At 43.0% G+C, this 19,581-nt stretch overlaps 1 long non-coding RNA gene across 1 annotated transcript in view; it reads right to left on the reverse strand.

Annotated features, from left to right (window-relative positions):
• Window positions 1-820: 820 nt before the first annotated feature.
• The window catches only part of LOC135175932 (uncharacterized), a 73,950-nt gene continuing 55,189 nt past the window's right edge, over window positions 821-19,581 (reverse strand). The window contains exon 5 of the long non-coding RNA XR_010302505.1: window positions 821-1,023. This is a non-coding gene — a long non-coding RNA (uncharacterized LOC135175932). The remainder of the gene's footprint in view (window positions 1,024-19,581) is intronic.

A 19,581-nucleotide genomic window follows, 5' to 3' on the forward strand; every position in this document is an offset into this window, starting at 1 on the left:
GCCTGGTTTCCCCCCCCCTCGCCTGCCCTGCAGCCGAGAAGGGGGGCGGCGACTGCCCCGTGAGTTCCCGCGCTGGAGCCAGGCTGGGATTGGCCGTGCGCTTTCGCGCCTAAAGTGTGGTAACTCTGCCCTTTGTCTAGCAAGGTTATAAATATTGGGGATCTTCCCGCCTTTGGGGTTCCCGCTTTGGATTTTGCCTGTGCCTGGACGAGTTCGCTCACTCTCCTGTGCCTGGACTGCGGAGAGACCAAAGGACTTGCCTTGGTGTTAGGCACACCTTTGTCTGCCTAACGACCCTTAACGACCCTTAACGACTCCTGTAGCCGCTGGAGGAGGAAGACAGACCGCACGAGCCAGCCTGAGTGAGTTATTTGGCTTAGCTTAATTTAGTAAGAAAACCGCTATTAATTAATAGCTAAAGCCTTTTCCAAAAACTGACTTCCAAATATATATAGTCAGATTATTAATGGTATCCTCGTAGAATTCTCATGCAACTTAACCTGTTTATCAAACGAAATTAATCTTTGTATATATAGTTGTGGGGGCGGGTTTTGTAAAAATAAAAAATATCTATTTTTGATAAATTTTCGACTCGGCCACGAATTATTTCTGCCCTCCGCAACAATCCTAAATCATATTTATTCAGAAGGAAGCACTGAATGTGTGCATAACATCTATACAGATGTACAGCTAACCTGGTTAATCAAGATAGAAACAGAATCAGCCAGGTTGGAAATGACCTCCAAGATCATCCAGTCCAACCTATCACTCAGCTCTGCCCAATCAACTAGACCATGGCACTAAGTGCCTCATCCAGTCTTTTCTTGAACACCTCCAGGAACAGTGACTCCACCACCTCCCTGGGAATACCAATGATAAACTTCAGAGTTCATCAGTGATATATCAGGGGGTGTTGAGACTTCCATGATTCCACTTACAACTTTTTTATAGAAAGCATCATCTGCTTAACACAGGGATTCTGCCCCAGCTTCATGAAGATTGTGATGTCATTGTTTCTTTTATCTGAAAGAAAATGAAGGTGTTCTTGGATTACAAGCAAAATCGATTTTTTTCTGAAGCATAAAATACAAATTGAAGTAGAAAGGTTTCAAAACTTTCAATGTTTCAAAAGTACTACTGAAGAAGCAAGGCACATATAGTATGTAGAAGTTCTAAGCCAAACTAATAACCAATCAGTCAATTCTAAATAGAGAAATGGTTGCTTTTAAGGTGAAATATAAGAAGGATTACTCTGGTACTACTTCAATATGTAATAGCCAATCTATATTTATGGATGGACAAATTAAGGCACTGAGGGACAGTGTCTGACATTAAATAGAAAATACAAAAGTAAATTAAGGACAATGCCTGGGTAAGGTATGTTGAATAATTAAGTGGCTTGAGACTGATGCAAAATCCTTCTTATTTTGTCAGCATTTCTATTACTTTCAGTGCATCCCATTCAAAATGTGCTAAACCCAAGCGTGAAGTCTTCTGCGAGGAACTGCGACTGGTCCGTTTCAGGATGGGCTGAGCCTATCCATGGAGCTGTCATCATGAGGACCCTAGGTGACTCCATAAATACTGGCGTGACTTTAGGTCTTCAGTACTTTGTGAGCCACCTCTGGAAGAACAGCAATCCAGACACAGACATAAACCCTGCACATGCAGGTAACAGGCATGGTAAATGTGAGGAAAGGAGATGAGCAGCTCTGAATAGTTTACAAATGTGAGGAAGTTATTTTTCTGGGGAAGTGCAGGTCCACTTTACAGTCCTTTATTTTCATGTAGTGCATATACACAACACCGGGGGCACTATCTCATTGCATTGGTGAAATTAATACATTTTAGACCAGCTGCTGAACAATGTAACACCTAAGTCTAGACACACAGAGAAACGTAAGCACTCACGTCCCCCAATACATCTCTAAGATGCTGCCTCACCCCTGTATTTTCTCATCCCTATTTGTTCAACGTCTTCAGAAATTAAGTGCTGTAGCTTCTCTGAGTGCTGGTGCACTGCATGTGAGCTGCTGAATAGGATCAACAGAACCAGAACATTCCTGTCTAGGCATCTTTCAGGACCGAGGGAGTAGGACTCCCACTTTGGGCACTGCATCCAAGGTGTCCCACTCCTTGCAGCTCTCACCAAGGACTGGACTCAAACTGTAGCTATAATTAGAGCAGGCAAGGTGAGATGTTATATATGAACCCAGATGGGTTTGCATTCCTGAATACAGATATAGGATGAGAAGAACTCTGCCACATTCACTGCATTTCACCTGTGAAAACAGCTTCAGTTCAGACAACTCCCTGCACGCTGAGCACAGTGTGGGTTTCTTAGCCACACACAGACATCTGAGATGCTGGTAGATAACACTGAGCCCACATTTGTCTGCTCAGTGTCTATACCAGTACATAACAGATGCCCAATTTGTAACTAATTTTTCACTAACACATTTTGTGAACAATTAGGTGCCTAATCCAGGCAGATAAAAGCACAAGAGTAAGGCTAAATGAAATAATTTATGGGGATTTACCTACAGCCCCTTCACTGATGTGCCACCTGAAATGTTCTAGAAGCACCAGAAACAGCCTGTCTGGGCTGACTCTAGGGCAGGAGCTCTGGAGTTCATCCACAAACTCTGACTGTAATCACAGCACTTCTCCATCCTGATCCTGCACTCATTACTGGAATTTATATTCTAAAAAAATAAACTCTGTGCTTGACAAGGTCCACCAGCTCTGACTTTGTAAAGCCAAGATTCTTGCAAAAGACCTGCTCATCGAGAGGTCAAACAGTGTCCTCAGAAAGAATCACAATATTTTGAGTTCTTTAATTCCTCCCTCATAAAACTGCACTGTGAAAAAGAACTGCCTGTCCAAGAAAGTCCTCTGTTTTGATTTGCCCTTTGAAAAAAAGGGCTTAATGAGAAAACCAAGTATCTCCTCAGTGGAATTACATTTGAAAATGGAAGCACAGCAAGGCAATCTGCCTCAGTAACTAATTTCTAATTTCTGCAGCTTGGAAGCATCAATACTTTAGCAGCCACTGCTTTGGATAATTGGAAATAAGGGTGATTCTTTCACAGCAACTGATGTGAAGGCTGACTCAGCCTGGATTTCTACTCTGTGGGTTCATTTTCAGTGTCAAACTGAAAAAAGAAAGCAAAAGTTGAGGAAGTATTCCTTACCCATGAATCAGAGGAAACAATTCATTATTGAGTTCAGACCAGGATTAAAAAAAAAAAAACAAAACCAAACCAAAATGACCTATTGGAAAGTAAGAAAATTTAGAGAACTGTATTTAATTTGAGCAAAAGGTTACACAAAGTTTATTTTAAAAATAAAAGCTTGAACAGTTCCACTATTTAAAGTTTATTAGTGTTGCCAAGGTAGACTGAAAACTTAAAGGTGCACAGTGTCTTAATTTGGATATGTCTGTACACTTCTGGCTAGCTGAGTTATCTCTTAGTGACTTGCTCCATTGTCATTTATTACCCACTGAGTGGAAAACATTACACAAGCTGGCAATGTGTGAAGTAGTTTTGAGTCTCAGAGTGTTGTTTTTCAGAGCATGAATGAGCATACATTAACTTACATTTTAGCACATGGAAGTTCAAATCATTATGCTTCTGTAGGACTTGGGGAGATTGAAGCTGAGAAAACTCACAAACCATAGACTATTTGTGTTTATTTTTCCTTCTTAAAGCATAGGGAATTCCCAGAGCAGAATAAGTCATTAATATTAAACTGGAGGTAATCAGCAGCACAACCACTAAGAAAACCACATTGACAGATTTGGGTAACACAAAGTAGTCTAAATCTGACAGAATTCCTGCTCTTACAACCTAGCCTTTTTGAAGCAGCAGAGCAGAAGCAGGCACACAAGGTGAGTTATTCCTATTCCAACCCTGAATGTTCCCAAGAGGAGAAAACTTTTCTTCCTGCTGGTAGTTTTCTTTCCTGCAGGCTTGTGATACAAGAAAGGTATGGGCGCTCTGGAACATGGCCCTCATGGAAGGGTCATGAGGATGATCAGAGAGCTGGAGCTCCTCTCCTATGAAGAGTGATTGAGTGAGTTGGGGCTGTTCAGTCTGGAGAAGAGAAGGCTCTGAAGAGAGCTTCCAATATCTGAAAGGGGCCTACAAGAAAGCTGGTGAGGGATTTTCTAGGATGTCAGGTAGTGACAGGGCTGGAGGGAACGGAACAGATGTGGGAAGATTCAGAGTGGATGTTAGGAAGAAGTTCTTCACCATGAGGGTGGTGAGACACTGGAACAGGTTGTCCAGGGAGTTGGTAGAAGCTCCATCCCTGGAGGTCTTTAAGACCAGGCTGGGTGGGGCTCTGAGCAACCTGATCTAGTGTGAAGGGAAGCTGGAACTAGAGGATCCTTGGGGGTCTCTTTCAATTCTATGATTGTGACTGTGTCACAGAGGGAAGTCTAGAATCCAGCTGCAGAGTATTCCCTTTTTTCAAAGGTGAGCTCTGTGTTGCTAAACATTTCAGTGGGCACTTGGAGCAGCCTCATCAGGAAGTAATGGGAATGATCCATCAGTACTGTTCCCTCTGTTCTCCTTTTCATTTTTTAATTCACCACGATCAGCAGTTCAGCCTAGATCCTAGGCAATGCAAGGTCATGAATTTTGTACCTTGACAGTTTGCATCTTTGGAGCACTGAGGCTTGTAATTCACAAACACAGATTTACCCAGCAGCAAAAGGCAGACAGAGTCTCCTCCAAGATAGCACTCCTTGAGGCACCATGTGCCTGAAGTCACACCAGAGGGAAGGGGCTCTGCTGATGAATAATGGTTCTTATCACTAATGAAGTGCCCCCCACTCTAATCCAGATGTCCCCATACATATAGAATCATGAAATCATAGAATCCTCAAGGCTGGAAGGCACCTCAAGGATCATCTAGGTCCCACCCCCTTGCCCTAGGCAGGGACACCTCACACTAGATCAGGTTGCTCAAAGCCCCACCCAGCCTGTTGTGCTGGTTTGAGGCTAACTGGAATATTTTAATGAGAGAAATTAGATCATTGGCAGTGAAAGGAAAATAATGATAAGGTCTATGTCATTCATTGGTTTGCTGAGAGGGATAAAAAGCCAAAATGTCAATAATTTGTCCCACTCTGGTCTACAACACTGCACCCTTTTTCTTCTCCTTTGATCTGTTCTAATATCTCTCCTCTAATCTTGGCTAAGACAACATAAACTTTGCTGGTTGCTTTGTTTGCTTGTCGGGGAAAGTAGAGGGAGAAAGAGAGAGTAGCTTTGAGCCCTTCTGGGCAGCTTTTCTTTGTCTAGCAGGGAGTTTGGATTTCTGTATTATTTCTGATTTGTATATAATTGTAAATACTTCTAAATATACTGTGTGTATATGCCTGTAAATTTGCTTTGCTGTAAATATAGCTTCATCTTACTTTCAAGCTGTCTGAGTTAGTCTGGTAAATTTGGATAGTGTGGGTGGGGAGAAATTCCTAACCCACCACACCTGCCCTTAAAAACTTCCATCTTTCCCTGGCATTAAAAATTGTCAGGTGCTAGAGCAAAAAAAAATACCATCTCAACACAAACCTGCATGGTCCAGTCTTAGGATGAACCCAGCCTCTCTGGTTTTCATTTTGCTGACATTTCACTGAAGGCACCTTGGCTATCATTGCCATTTCAAGTGTAAAATGAATGGTGGTGTAAAAGACTCATAATAAATCATCTTTAAAATACAAGTGACATAAAATTGAATAACTCATGGCTGAAGAGTAAGCCGCATCAAAAACAATTCTCTGCTCTTTATTTTGTGAGCATTATCTTCATGAATGTCTGTAGATACATATATAAAGCCAATAGTAATTAATGATTTGTCATTCACTTACAGAGCACTGTGTTTTATGTCTTCAGTGAGGAGCTAATGTGTTTTCCTCTTAACTATATCATGTCCAAGAAAGATTCAAGAGTCTGTAAGAGAATCTGCTTAATAGTCATAGGTTTGACTGCAGCAATTTTTCAGTCTGTCTGTCTCTGAGTAATTGTAAAATGTAAACCATGGTTGGCTCTAAACTCAGTTAATGTTTTTTCTGCTCTTTTTTTCGTCTTAAAACCACTTCACATTAAAGAATGAAAAAAATACCACCAGAAGCACTCTTCCTTTAACACTTTTTTTATCTTCCTGTGATCCCTGTGATTTTTCTAGCTGCCGCATAAGAAATACCTCCAGAGAAGCTGAGGTAGAAGAAACAAGCCAAAAGGTTCCAACAAGAATAATGTGTGGAGAGCAAATGTTACCACCAATCCACAGAGCAGATACCCTTTGTAGAAAAAAATGTAGCACCAGAGATGGCTGCAGGGCTCTGCTTTGGAGAGGTGTTTGCTGTAGTGAATGCTGATAACGTGTACGGAAAGTGCTAGGAAAAAGCAACTTTAATACTGGGTGATCTCCACTACATCAATGTAGGGTTCTGAGCCTCACTGCAGTGAGCACTGCATCCAACAAAGGGCCTGGACTACTGCAGAGAGCACACAATACAGCCTGACTGATGGCTCCCATGTGACCAGGTGAGCTGTCTTCAGTGGGTCTGGGCTGCTTTGCTGACCCATCTCACAGGAGTAGACTTGTCTCCATGCACTGCTATCTATCTGCAGTGCCCTCCTGAAATCCAGCTTCTCTGACCGTTTTGGCAAAGCTTAGCATGTAACTTCTTTTTCCAGAACAAAGAAAGATGAGGGTGGTGAGATCATGGAACGGATTGCCCAGGGGAGTGGTCGAAGCCCCATCCCTGGAGGTGTTTAAGGCCAGGCTGGATAAGGCTCTAGACAATCTGATCTAGTGTGAGGTGTCCCTGCCCATGGCAGGGGGGTTGGAACTAGATGATCCTTGTGGTCCCTTCCAACCCTGACTGATTCTATGATTCTGTAAATCATACAGCCCTAGGATCCCACACTTCCTGTTCCTTCACTCTAAGCCGTAAGGAAGAATTGTTTTTTAGTGAGAGTGGGATAACATGGCAAAGGGCTGCCCAGAGAAGTGGTAGATTCCCTATCCCTGGAAATATTCAAGATTAGGTTGGACAAAGCTCTGAGCAACCTAAACGTGCCTCATGTCCCTGGTCCTTGCAGGGGTGTTGGAATAGGTGACTGCTAAAAGGTCCCTTAGAATGAATCATAGACTGGTTTAAGTTGAAAGAGACCTCAAGGACCATCCAGTTCCAACTCTCCTGCCATAGGCAGGGACACCTCCCACTACAACAGGTTTGCTCAAGTCCTCCTCTAACCTAACTTTGAACATCTCTGGGAAGGAGCATCCACAACCTCCCTGGGCAACCTGTTTCAGTGTCTCACCACCCTCACTGTAAAGAACTTCTTCCTAACATCTAGTTTAAATCTCCCCTCTGCCAGTTTAAACCCATTACTCCTCATCCTGTCATTACAAGACCTTGTAAATAGTCCCTCCCCAGCCCTCCTGTAGGCCCCCTTCAGACACTGGAAGGCCTCCTACAAGGTCTCCTTGAAGCCTTTTCCTCTCCAGGCTGAAGAGCCCCACCTCTCGTAGCCTTCCCAGCCAAAGTATTCTATGATGTTACAGTGTGCTCTATCCAGCATCCCAAGGATACTAGAGGTACAAAGTTATGCTGAAAGGATTCATATCAATGGACCATTCAAGACTTGCAAAAGCAAGACTCACCTTTTCATTTTGCAAGGAGATACCCAAGAAAATCACACTTTTTGGATGAAAGTTTATATCAGGTGCATTATTGTTGCATCTCTAAAGAACAGCTTTCATTAAGCAAAAACACAAATAGGCAGCCTGCCTAATAATAGCTTGATTTGAAGTATAAAGTGGGTTGAAGTACTCAGCATGACATCTTCTAATCAGGAATGAACATTTTAATGCAAGGCTTCCTGATAATCACAATTTTGCAGTGCTTATATAAATTACTCTGTAGCTCTGTGTGTGTGTTTTTAATTTACTGAGTGGGTAAAGGAATGCATTTCCTGGTGGTACAAAATAGGATCTGACTACAAACACAGTAAGAGCTATCTGTAAAAACTGTTAGACAACCACATCAGAAAGTCTCCCCCTGCCCCATTTACACTCTGCACTTCCTAGCACTCTGGAAAGTATTTGTCCCACCAAAACCACAGCTGAAGATCTGTTTCCTTGAAAGATGTCTGTGTATGTACCAAGACATTATTCCAACTGCTTGCACCCTAAAGGTCCATTCACCTTGAACACTTAGGAACAGCTCATGTGAAAGGTTCTCGTTCAAAGACAGACTCAATCCTTGGGAGATGTGATGTGACGAGACCTTTAAACATGCCTTTTTTTCCCCCCCTCTCCCTCTCAGTATTGGAAAGTATCTAGAAAGCTGTTGCAGAGCCCATAGCTGAAACAAGAAGTGATGTGTGGTTCTTCCCTTAGCCACACTTAGCTGCAGTTTCAGGTGTCTAAAACACCCTGCACATTATGTCTAAAACACTACACTTCACTACATTTGTGCTAACAGAACAACCAATAAGGATGGGACAAATGGGACAGATGTGGCTCCCCAAAGTATTTTCAAGTTCTGTTTCTACTGGGTCAATCCAAGCCCCATCCAGAAGCCCTGCCAGGTCTGCTTGATACTCTGGAAGCCCTTTAATGATAAAAGGAACAAGGTACATGTTATATGGCCATGTCGTTAAAGGAATGCAAGAAAAATCAGTGACAACTCCACAATGTTTCTCCTGGTTAATGATTAACCTGACTGCAGGGCCTTTGATCCATGAACATATCTATAGTAATTGGGGTCATGGTACTTCCTGTAGCTAGTGCATTTTCAAAGGCCAAAGTCACTAACCTCTGAGTAATTGGGGCTGTTACAGAGCAAATGACATGTTTTGAAGCAATGACATTATATCCATTATGTGGGGTGAATTCTAGAAGTCAAAGTTTGTAGGAACAAATCAGAGCTAGAAGTAAAACTTGGGATAAACCTTTACAGATTAGGTCCAAAGTCACAGATTTGCTCAGTTCACCAGTAACTTGTGCTCTGAAAGGGTCATCTAGAGAAGTAGTTTCTGATACCCCAAGCCATGAAGTGATGTGGCAGAAATGGCATCATTTCTGCCAGCTGGAATGAGGAAAGACAGTGCTGCTAACCCAAATCACTCCTAGTGAGATGAAAGGCTGTTTTTAGTGAAGCCTGGGAGAAAGGAGTGGGAAAAGAGTCATGGCTGCACCAAGTGAATGGTAAAGACAAGGTGTAATGGGGTAGAAGTTGCTACTGGGTAGATTTGGACTGGATGCCAGAAAAAAATCTTTTACCATTCAAACTGTTAGACATTGGAATAAGCTCCCGAGGTGAATGACAGATTCCCCTACATTAGGTGGTTTCAAGGCCCAGCTTGACAGCATGTTGGGTCATCTCATTTAAACTATATACTTCCCCTCAAAGGTTGGACTAGATGGTCCTTGAGGTCTCTTGCAATCTGGCATGCTATGGATCTATGAAAGCCCTGACAGGCCAGGATCCCCACACTGCCTGCACTGTTTCACTTCAACCACTCAGAGCAATCACCAGAGCAACCAGGACAGCATCAGGGGTTTACCTTCAGTTGCCTGCTAGAAGGCATACTGTGTACCAGAGGAAGGAAACAATCCAGGCTTTAAAAACAACCCTCCAAAAGAACAATCATGTCCCCAAGAACATAGCAGTATAATGAAAATAGTCATGAACCTCCATTAAGAAATTTAATCAAACCAGCCCAACAATATGAAACATTCAAGGGGACACAGTCTCAAGTTGTGCCAGGGTAGGTATAGGCTGGATATTAGGAAGAAGTTCTTCACAGAGAGAGTGATTTCCCATTGGAATGGGCTGCCCAGGGAGGTGGTAGAGTCACTGTGCCTGGAGGTGCTCAAGAAAAGACTGGATGAGGCACTTAGTGCCATGGTCTAGTTGATTGGATAGGGCTGGGTGATAGGTTGGACTGGATGATCTTGGAGGTCTCTTCCAATCTGGTTGATTCTATGATTCTATGATTCCCATCCCTGGATCCTGTTTTCCTGTATTTTTGCAGAGTAATGAGATGGTGCCAGAGCTACTCTGATAGATGACCAAAAAAAATAATCTAGAGCAACTTTTTTTCAAGGATTAACTATTTACTACAGTAGGGAAAAAATGTTTTATTCTCCCAAGTCTTATTCATACTGAAAATAATATTGTATGGAAATCGAACTTCACAGAATCACAGGAACTTAGAGGTTGGAGGGGATGTCCAGAGATCAAGTTCAATCCCCTTGCCATGGCAGGTTCCCCTAGGATAGTTCACACAGGAATTAATCCAACTGGGTTTTGAAAGTCTCCAGAGAAGGAGACTCTACAACCTCTCTGGGCAAACTTTTCCAGTGCTCTGTCACCCTCCCTGTAAAGATGCTTCTCCTCATTTTGAGGGGAAACTTTCTGTATTCCAATTTGTAGCTGTTGCTCCAGACCCCCAAAAAGAGATTGGCCCCATCCACTTGACACCCACCTCTAAGATATTTGTACACATTGATGGGATGTCCTCTCAGTCTTCTGTTCTCCAGGCTAAACAGCCCCAGGTTTCTCAATCTCTCTCCATAGGGGAGATGCTCAAGTACCTCAGTCATCATCATGGCTCTCCACTGGGCACAGTATCACAGTATTATCAGGGTTGGAAGAGACCTCACAGATCATCAACTCCAACCCTTTACCACAGAGCTCAAGGCTAGACCATGGCACCAAGTGCCACGTCCAACCTTGCCTTGAACTGCCCCAGGGACGGCGACTCCACCACCTCCCCGGGCAGCCCATTCCAGTGCCCAATGACTCTCTCAGTGAAGAACTTTCTCCTCACCTCCAGCCTAAATCTCCCCTGGCGCAGCCTGAGGCTGTGTCCTCTCGTTCTGGTGCTGGCCACCTGAGAGAAGAGAGCAACCTCCTCCTGGCCACAACCACCCTTCAGGTAGTTGTAGACAGCAATAAGGTCACCCCTGAGCCTCCTCTTCTCCAGGCTAACCAATCCCAGCTCCCTCAGCCTCTCCTCGTAGGGCTGTGCTCAAGGCCTCTCCCCAGCCTCGTCGCCCTTCTCTGGACACGCTCAAGCATCAAAATGTCCCTCCTAAACTGGGGGGCCCAGAACTGAACACAGTACTCAAGGTGTGGTCTAACCAGTGCAGAGTATAGGGGCAGAATGACCTCCCTGCTCCTGCTGACCACACCATTCCTGATGCAGGCCAGGATGCCACTGGCTCTCTTGGCCACCTGGGCACACTGCTGGCTCATGTTCAGGCGAGTATCAATCAGCACCCCCAGATCCCTCTCTGTCTGGCTGCTCTCCAGCAGGTCCCTCTTTCTCTTGAACTGGGGAGCTCAAAACTGGACACAGTAATTACAAAGTATATAATGATAGATATGTACAGAATAGTCCAATATTGGCTTGGATGACATTCACCCATGAAGCAGCCAGCGGAAGACCCCACTCATGCTACAGATGCCCCCCATATCTTCTCCCTTTTTCAGCTCCTGGGTTTTTCCATCAAGGCTGACAAAATACCAGCAATATCTGCTTTTACACACAGGACTGACTAGAGCAAGTCACCGTTTCCCCACTTTTCCTCAACAGAAGTAGGTTGAAGGTAGTTAAAAAAAAGCATGGCTGATTACTTAATATTCATAAGAAGTTTAGTCTTCTTTCAGCAACCTTGAATAAATGATAGAGAACGTGATAGCACTGTAGTGGCAGCTTATTGAACTGATCAAAGCAGCCCATCATCGGGGAATTAATGTTCTACCTAAGCAACAGAAATTGTTAATCCCTAAAGAAATTTGTTAGATAGAAGGAAAAATCCCTTAAAAATCATCCCATTAACTCTGTAAAAAGAAAGAAGGTGCTTTATACTGTATCACAGACATCCATAAAGTCCTGCAGTATATTCAGCTGCAACAGCTTGAGTGAAAACTGGGAATAAACCTTAGTTTCTGCAGTCTGAACATTATTGATGCATTGTCCCAAGCGTACAACGCAGTACGCAGTACACCCTGTTCACAGCATTTTACAAGCTTCTTTCCTCCAAAATGACACATAAGCTGGAAAAAGAACTGACCCTTGGTTTAATTTACATAGCAGCTTGATCAATTTTCTCCATCCCAAAGCCTTTGTTTTTTGACCTACCAACCCAAACACATCCTTCTTACATTAATCAACCCTGATATCTCGCCTCCAGCTCCCAAGTGAAGTCACTCCTCATCTTTCTGAGGGCAGCAAGCTCTGCAGACTCCTCTCATTCTGACAAATCCTTTAAGCTCCACTCTCAACAAAGAATTTTGAATCTCATCATTCCAGAAAATCTTCTTGTCCAAACAGTGACCTCCCCAAATGCATACACTGTCCTCAGCCTCCAAATCCCCTCTAAATAGCCAGCACCTTACACTGTTTCAGCCATAAAGCCTTGAAGCTCGTCTATTCATTGCTATTTTTGCCTATTCAAGAGTGGCAACTGCTTTGGAAACGTCCCGTTCCTTTATTCATGACCATGCCTGCAGCATCTGTCATCAGAGTTATTTCTCCTCATGTCACACCTAGATTTCTGTTTTCTGTAGTGAGGCAACACACAGGTGTTTGGTTTTGGTTTTGCTTTTCTCTGATAGGCCACATATTTTGAAGCAGAAGACTCTACCACCAGAAAGAAGGACAGAAGAATAATGTCCTGTGCAGATTTCTGATCACTTGCAAAATAAAAACCAAAGAAAACCAAACCAATCAATCAAAACAAAGGAAAAAAAACCCAACAAACAAAAAAAAAAGCCAGTTCTGCATTTTTAGTCCCCCTTATTTATTGGGATTGAAATGAATCCAAGTAATGCTAGGCAAACTACAAAACAATCTGCAGAAGAGAAATACTTAAAACTCTCTGAATGTAGTTGTAGTCAGTGGTTGTTTTTTTAATTAGCAAGTGGATGGGTGGATAACATCATGCTAAAAAGCTATCAACTTCTGAAAAGCCACCTAAACAACAACCACAAAAGAGACAGATTTATCTCTGCCCTGATAGCTTTCTAATCCATATTTCACACAGCAGAAGTCCCAATTAAAACCATCCAGAAGTTGTTCTTTTGCTCTTGGTATGTAGAGCATACATAACACAACGTGACCCAGTGCTACCAAAGGACAACATGAAATTATTCATGGCAGGCTGTGCAGAATTTCCATAGTACAGAAGACACAATGCATGATTCTCCAATGCTCTTTTGCTAACCTAAAGCAAGCAGCTGCCATGCTATTAATTTGACCTTACATGGTATCTCCCAGTTGATTTTTATTATGCTTATTTCTCCTGATGGTGATCTAACCTCCACTGTGTTTCTCTGCTAAGGAAATATGGCAAGAGAGGAACTGATACCAAGGAGAACAAAGATAAATTACTGAGAATAAATTATCCAGCTTCATGTATCAAAGCTTATTGGAAATAATAGGGAGAAGATTTATCAAAAAGTCTGGAGAACGTGATCCTTGATTCTCAGTCTCTATTCATTTAAAGTAGATTTATCATTCTCAAGGGGATTAATACACTTTTATGGGCACTTGACTGGCTAGCAATTTATCACTGTGTGTTTTTTAGACCCTAGCTAACCCAGAAATTTTAAAAGTAATAATTAAAAACTTTCAAATTACAGGTCTTGATTCATAGGGGCACCTGGGGACATGCCATGGTTTGTTGATTTAAATAGGTTTGTTATCTATCTGATTGAAGTTAATCACCTTTCTGAAAATCAGCTGTATCTTTCCATTTCATCACATAAAAGCAAGCTGGGTCCAAAGACACAGTGAATACACTGGTTCCTATTTGCTAACTTTAATTGACTCTCTGATGAGTACAGCAAGTGGTGTGGCCACTCGCCTCACATACTGTGTAGCAGCCCTAGAAAATGAGCAGAAAAGACATAGAGGGATGGATGATTTCTATATGTGGGAAGGATGAACGCCCCAGGGTCTCTCTAGCTTGAGAAAGAAGTAATAACAAACCTTGACCTGCGTCAGTCACCATAGGCACTATTGTTACAAGGATGCTTAGAATCATAGAATCAACCAGGTTGGAAGAGACCTCCAAGATCATCCAGTCCAACTTATCACCCAGCCCTAGCCAGTCAACTAGACCATGGCACCAAGTGCCTCAGCCAGTCTTTTCTTGAACACCTCCAGGGACGGTGCCTCCACCACCTCCCTGGGCAGCCCATTCCAATGCCAATCACTCTCTCTGGCAAGAACTTCCTCCCAACATCCAGCCTATATTTCCCCCAACACCACTTGAGACTGTGTCCCCTTGTTCTGTTGCTGGCTGTATCTTGACCTGGCACTGATCAGAAAGAAGCTATGGAGCAAGGTGGACTTCAGTCTTTCATTGCTCATGCAGAAATCTCCAGGTCTGATTCTGAACTAACCCAGAATCTTTCTTCTTGACAAGAAGATTCATGATTGATTTGCAATAAATTTCAAAGAGTGATGGGAAAAGATGCTGTGGATTTGGGTTTTTCGGTTTGGTTTGGGTTTTCTTTTTTGGAGGGGTTGTTTTCTGCATTATTTGTCTGTCTTTGCATGTCTTCAGAATGTAAGTCGTGTTCCTGCCAATGTAGGACTCCATTCTGTCATTAGCTTCCCCAATGCTCATCCCAATTAAACAGAACTCAAACTTAGCACAAACATGTTATAATTTATAAACACTGTTTTAAAAAATTAAAGGAGGTTGCTCAGGTGATAGATGTGAATGAAAGGTCCTTGGTCTCTACTGTAATTCGTTTGCAGGGTAGAAAGGATGCAAAAATTAGCAAAAATTACAACAGAGGAGCTCAGAAATGAATGAGCAGACACAGTATAGAACAATGCTTAGATGCCAAAAATCCTTGCTGGAAGGACTTTTTTGGGGTAGAAAGAAGAGAAATTGTGCACTCCTGTGTTTTGTCTAGGGATGGTGGCTAAAAGTCAATCCATTTGTTCTTTCTCATTCTTAGTAGTAGGTGAGGAGAACAGCATAAGCTTCACTGGAGTCCACTTATATTGGAAGATACTGCTAAGAAGCTCTGCATCCAACTAACATTAAACCTGACTTTAGGTTTTCTACAAACAGTTGTTTCATGCCAAATTTAATTCTGGGTCAAGCAATGGATTTCAACTTTGAACAAGTAATCATCTTCATTATTTTCCATCTTAATTGCTCTATTTGATTGCAATTGCAACACATAGACCACTTCATAGCCTTGCTGGCATTATGAAGATTTCACTCTTTGGGTTGCTTTTTTTTTTTGATGAATCACATTTGTGTGCCACACATCTGAAGCCAGCTACAGATTTTCTATAGAAACACATCTTCCCATCAGAAAGGCTGCCAGATTAAATTCATTTTCATGGGAACAGAGTGAGTTCAGTAAAACTGAGCACCAGCAATGGAAAGAGAGATTGGCAGATCATGTAGCACAGTAAATCAGATTATGTAAAACATATATTTAGAGAATATTGGGAAAGCTGAAATCCAAAGTAATAGTTCTTTGTTTGGTTGTTTGTTTTTTAGCTTTTGATGTTAGTTTCAGGACAAAAATATGTGAAAATTTCAGAGTTCCTCATGAAGCAGATATCCATTCAATTTAGCTCTCTTGAGTGTATGGTTTATAAAGACTCAAATCCTACATCATTACCATCCTCACCCTCATTCTGCTTGGAGTCATTGGATAAGCAAAGGCACAGCAAATAAAACATACTACACTGGAATGAGTCACACAAATACACTGGAAATCATTCAGCTTCAATTCAGAAACAAGAGGAAAAGCTTAAATTCATAGAATCACAGAATCAACCAGGTTGGAAGAGACCTCCAACATCATCCAGTCCAACCTAGTACCCAGTCCTATCCAGTCAACTAGACCATAGCACTAAGTGCCTCATCCAGGCTTTGCTTGAACACCTCCAGGCACGGTGACTCCACCACCTCCCTGGGCAGCCCATTCCAATGCCAATCACTCTCTCTGGCAACAACTTCCTCCTAATATCCAGCCTATACTTTCCCCAGCACAACTTGAGACTGTGTCCCCTTGTTTTATGAGTGGTTGCCTGGGAGAAGAGACCAACCCCCACCTGGCTATAGCCTCCCTTCAGGTAGTTGTAGACAGCAATGAGGTCCCCCCGAGCCTCCTCTTCTCCAGGCTAAACACCCCCAGCTCCCTCAGCCTCTCCTCATAGGGTTTGTGCTCCAGGCCCCTCACCAGCTTTGTTGCCCTTCTCTGGACACGTTCCAGAACCTCAACATCTCTCTTGAATTGAGGGGCCCAGAACTGGACACAGTACTCAAGGTGTGGCCTGACCAGTGCTGAGTACAGGGGAAGAGTAACCTCCCTTGTCCTACTGGCCACACTGTTCCTGATGCAGGCCAGGATGCCATAAGTGTTCAAGCATGTGCTTTACTTAAAGCACAAGTAATAGGGGGTGAGCATGCATTTGTGGGCTCAGTGAGCAATGGCAAATCTATTCTAGAAAGTCTTGGCAAAGACAGTGTTTTCCAATATAATTCTAAAAATCCTGGAACACTAAGTTCCCATCTCAGAGGGAAAAAGAAGGGGCTACAGGTGACACAAGTACAGTTTGCTCAAAGAATCTCTCCATTAAGATTTTTTTCCTAACCCCTTAACTTTACTTTGTGAGGAGAAAAATGCAGAGGCTGTTTTCTGTGTCTTCAGAGTTTGTGTTTTTCTTGCAGATTCTGTGTTTGTCACTACCCTTGGATTAGACAGAAAATACTTATCCCAGGTCCTCACTGTGACAGCCTTACTGCTTAAGTTCTGTTTCTGCAGACAGTCTCTCCGTGCTAAGCTTCTGACAGCTACAAGGAAGGAAAAGGCTCAGATTTGCAAAAGCCAGTGACTTGAAATTCTTTACATTCCCTTTCACATAACTCTATTAAACTGCTGCCAATTTTCACCAAACTTTACTATAGTTTCTTTCCAAACAAATGTAATTTTCAAGGAGCATATCCAAGTGGCAAAAGTGGCAAGTTAAATACACTGTCCAAAGAACAAGCAGTGTATAAGCTTCGTATATTCGCATCACTTAGCAGTGTGCCACGAGTCAGTGACCAAACCTCCCCGGATCTGAGTGAACCTTTAGGAGCTTTTCCACTCCCAAGTTCCTGAAAAGAGAGTCAGACAACATATTTTCCACTGGTGCTAGGTTCTTCTGGAAGCTGGGCAGAACTTTCTCCACATGTAAACAGAGCACTGCTCACCTTCCAAAACACTCACCAGACAGGCAGTGAGGTCTTAAAGTCTAATCCTTATAGACGCTGATCTTAGAAGCATTTCTGCAGTTAAAAGCAGCCTTTTTGGGGGAGAGAGCACTTGGTAGCTTTCATGAGTCAGTCACTCTGCCATACAACTGCACTGGAACTGAATTCACAAGGCACAACATTGGAACACCTCACTGCTTGTTTCTACACTCTTTGAGTCAGCCAGATCCTGTATCTCTGATAACTCAAAACATTTGGCAGTTCTCTCCCACAGGATGCTTAACAACAAGACTGCAATGGTGTTTAATCACCCTGCTGTGAGCTTGGTTTGACCACAAAGCAGTTCTACTTCCAAGCTGAAAAAGAAATTTTAAAAGTAATGGGGAAAAAAAAAAGTAGCTGAGAAATGAAACTGTAACCAATACTTCTCCAGCTCATAAGTTATCCTCTTGGCTAGAGTGATGATGATACTTTTTGCTGCTTTTGTCTACTACATACATTATGATTCCAGGATACTTATTTTCTGAGCAAATATAATTCTATACTTTCTGCCTCTTTTGCTTTAGTAATAAGATCCACACAGTACTTTCTGCTATACCAAATCCGACAGCTTTTTCCACACAGAAATAAATCAGTCTTTCATATGTTAAGGAGAAGCAGGAGCTGCCATTCATGGTGTAGCAGTCTGTGCAACAACTATCATAGAATCATAGAATCAGCCAGGTTGGAAGAGACCTCCAAGATCATCCAGTCCAACCTATCACCCAGCCCTAGCCAGTCAACTAGACCATGGCACTAAGTGCCTCAGACAGTCTGTTCTTGAACACCTCCAGGACAGTGACTCCACCATTCAAGTTACTTCTTTTACTTAAAGCTATGGATGCATGGAAAAGTTCCCATTTTCTACTTATAGCTGATGGGCTGCTGTGATATTCTCACATTGCTAAAAGTGCTCATTACATACTGCCTCCTGTGCAGGAAAATATCATGGTGCTTTTAGCACAAACACATACAGGCTGTAAGTGCACAGAATTACAAAAGGTCCATTAGCCACTCTGATCTGTCCCCAAGGCACTGAGGATTATCCTAGGAGTAACCTTCTTCACTGGAGGATAAGCTAAGGGTGCTGGACCCTGGTAAAGCGAAGCCAATATGTTGGCTTGTATTTCCTGCCAGAAGCTGTGCTCTTGGTCTCTCCCACTGGTACATATCTAACCTTATGGCAAGTCAGTTTGAGAGCAAAGCCAGCATAAAACCAAACATACTGAGAGTCACAGAATTACTGAGGCTGGATTAGACCTCTGAGATCATCAACTCCAGCCTGTGACCTAACACCATCACATCAACCAGACCATGTCACCAAGTGCCACATCTAATCTTTCACAGAATCACAGAATGTCAGGAGCTGGAAGGGACCTTGAAAGATCATCCAGTCCAACCTCCCTGCAGAGCAAGATCACCTATACCAGGACATAGAGATACACATCCAGGCAGGTTCTGAATATCTCCAGAGAGAGAGAGACTCCACACCCACCCTGGGCAGCCTGTTCCAGTGTTCTGTCACCCTCACAATGGAAGAATTCCTCCTTGTGTTTCCACTAAACTTCCTATGCCTCAACTTCCACCCATTGATGCTTGTCCTTAAACATCTTCAGGGATAGCAACTCCACCACCTCCCTGGGCAGTCCACTCACATAATCACAGAATCACTGAGGCTGGAAAAAGACCTCTGAGATCGTCAAGTCCAGCCTATAACCTAACACCACATCAGCTAAACCATGTCACCCAGTGCCACATCCAAACATTTTTTGAAGACCTCTGGAGATGTCACAAGTTGTGCTGGGGGAAGTATAGCCTGGATGTAGGAGGAAGTTCTTGCCAGAGAGAGTGATTGGCATTGGAATGGGCTGCCCAGGGAGGTGGTGGAGTCACTGTCCCTGGAGGTGTTCAAGAAAAGACTGGATGAGGCACTTAGTGCCATGGTCTAGTTGACTGGATAGGGCAGTGGGGGATAGGTTGGACTGGATGATCTTTGAGGTCTCTTCCAACCTGGTTGATTCTATGATTCTATGATGACTCCACCACCTCCCTGAGCCTCCATTCCAGTGCCTATTTACCCTTTCCATGTGGAAGTGCTTCCTAACAACCAACCTAAACCTCCTCTGGCACAACTTCAGACCATACCCTCTTGTCTTTTCACAAGTTGCCTGGGAGAAGCAGCAATCCAGATATTATGTGACATGCCATAGAATTTTATAGCTACGGCTGATATGCCACAGACCAAAGTAACCTCCAAGAAAGTTTTAATAT

The sequence above is a fragment of the Pogoniulus pusillus genome, chromosome 6 (assembly GCF_015220805.1).
Source record: "Pogoniulus pusillus isolate bPogPus1 chromosome 6, bPogPus1.pri, whole genome shotgun sequence".
NCBI classification, from domain to species: domain Eukaryota; kingdom Metazoa; phylum Chordata; class Aves; order Piciformes; family Lybiidae; genus Pogoniulus; species Pogoniulus pusillus.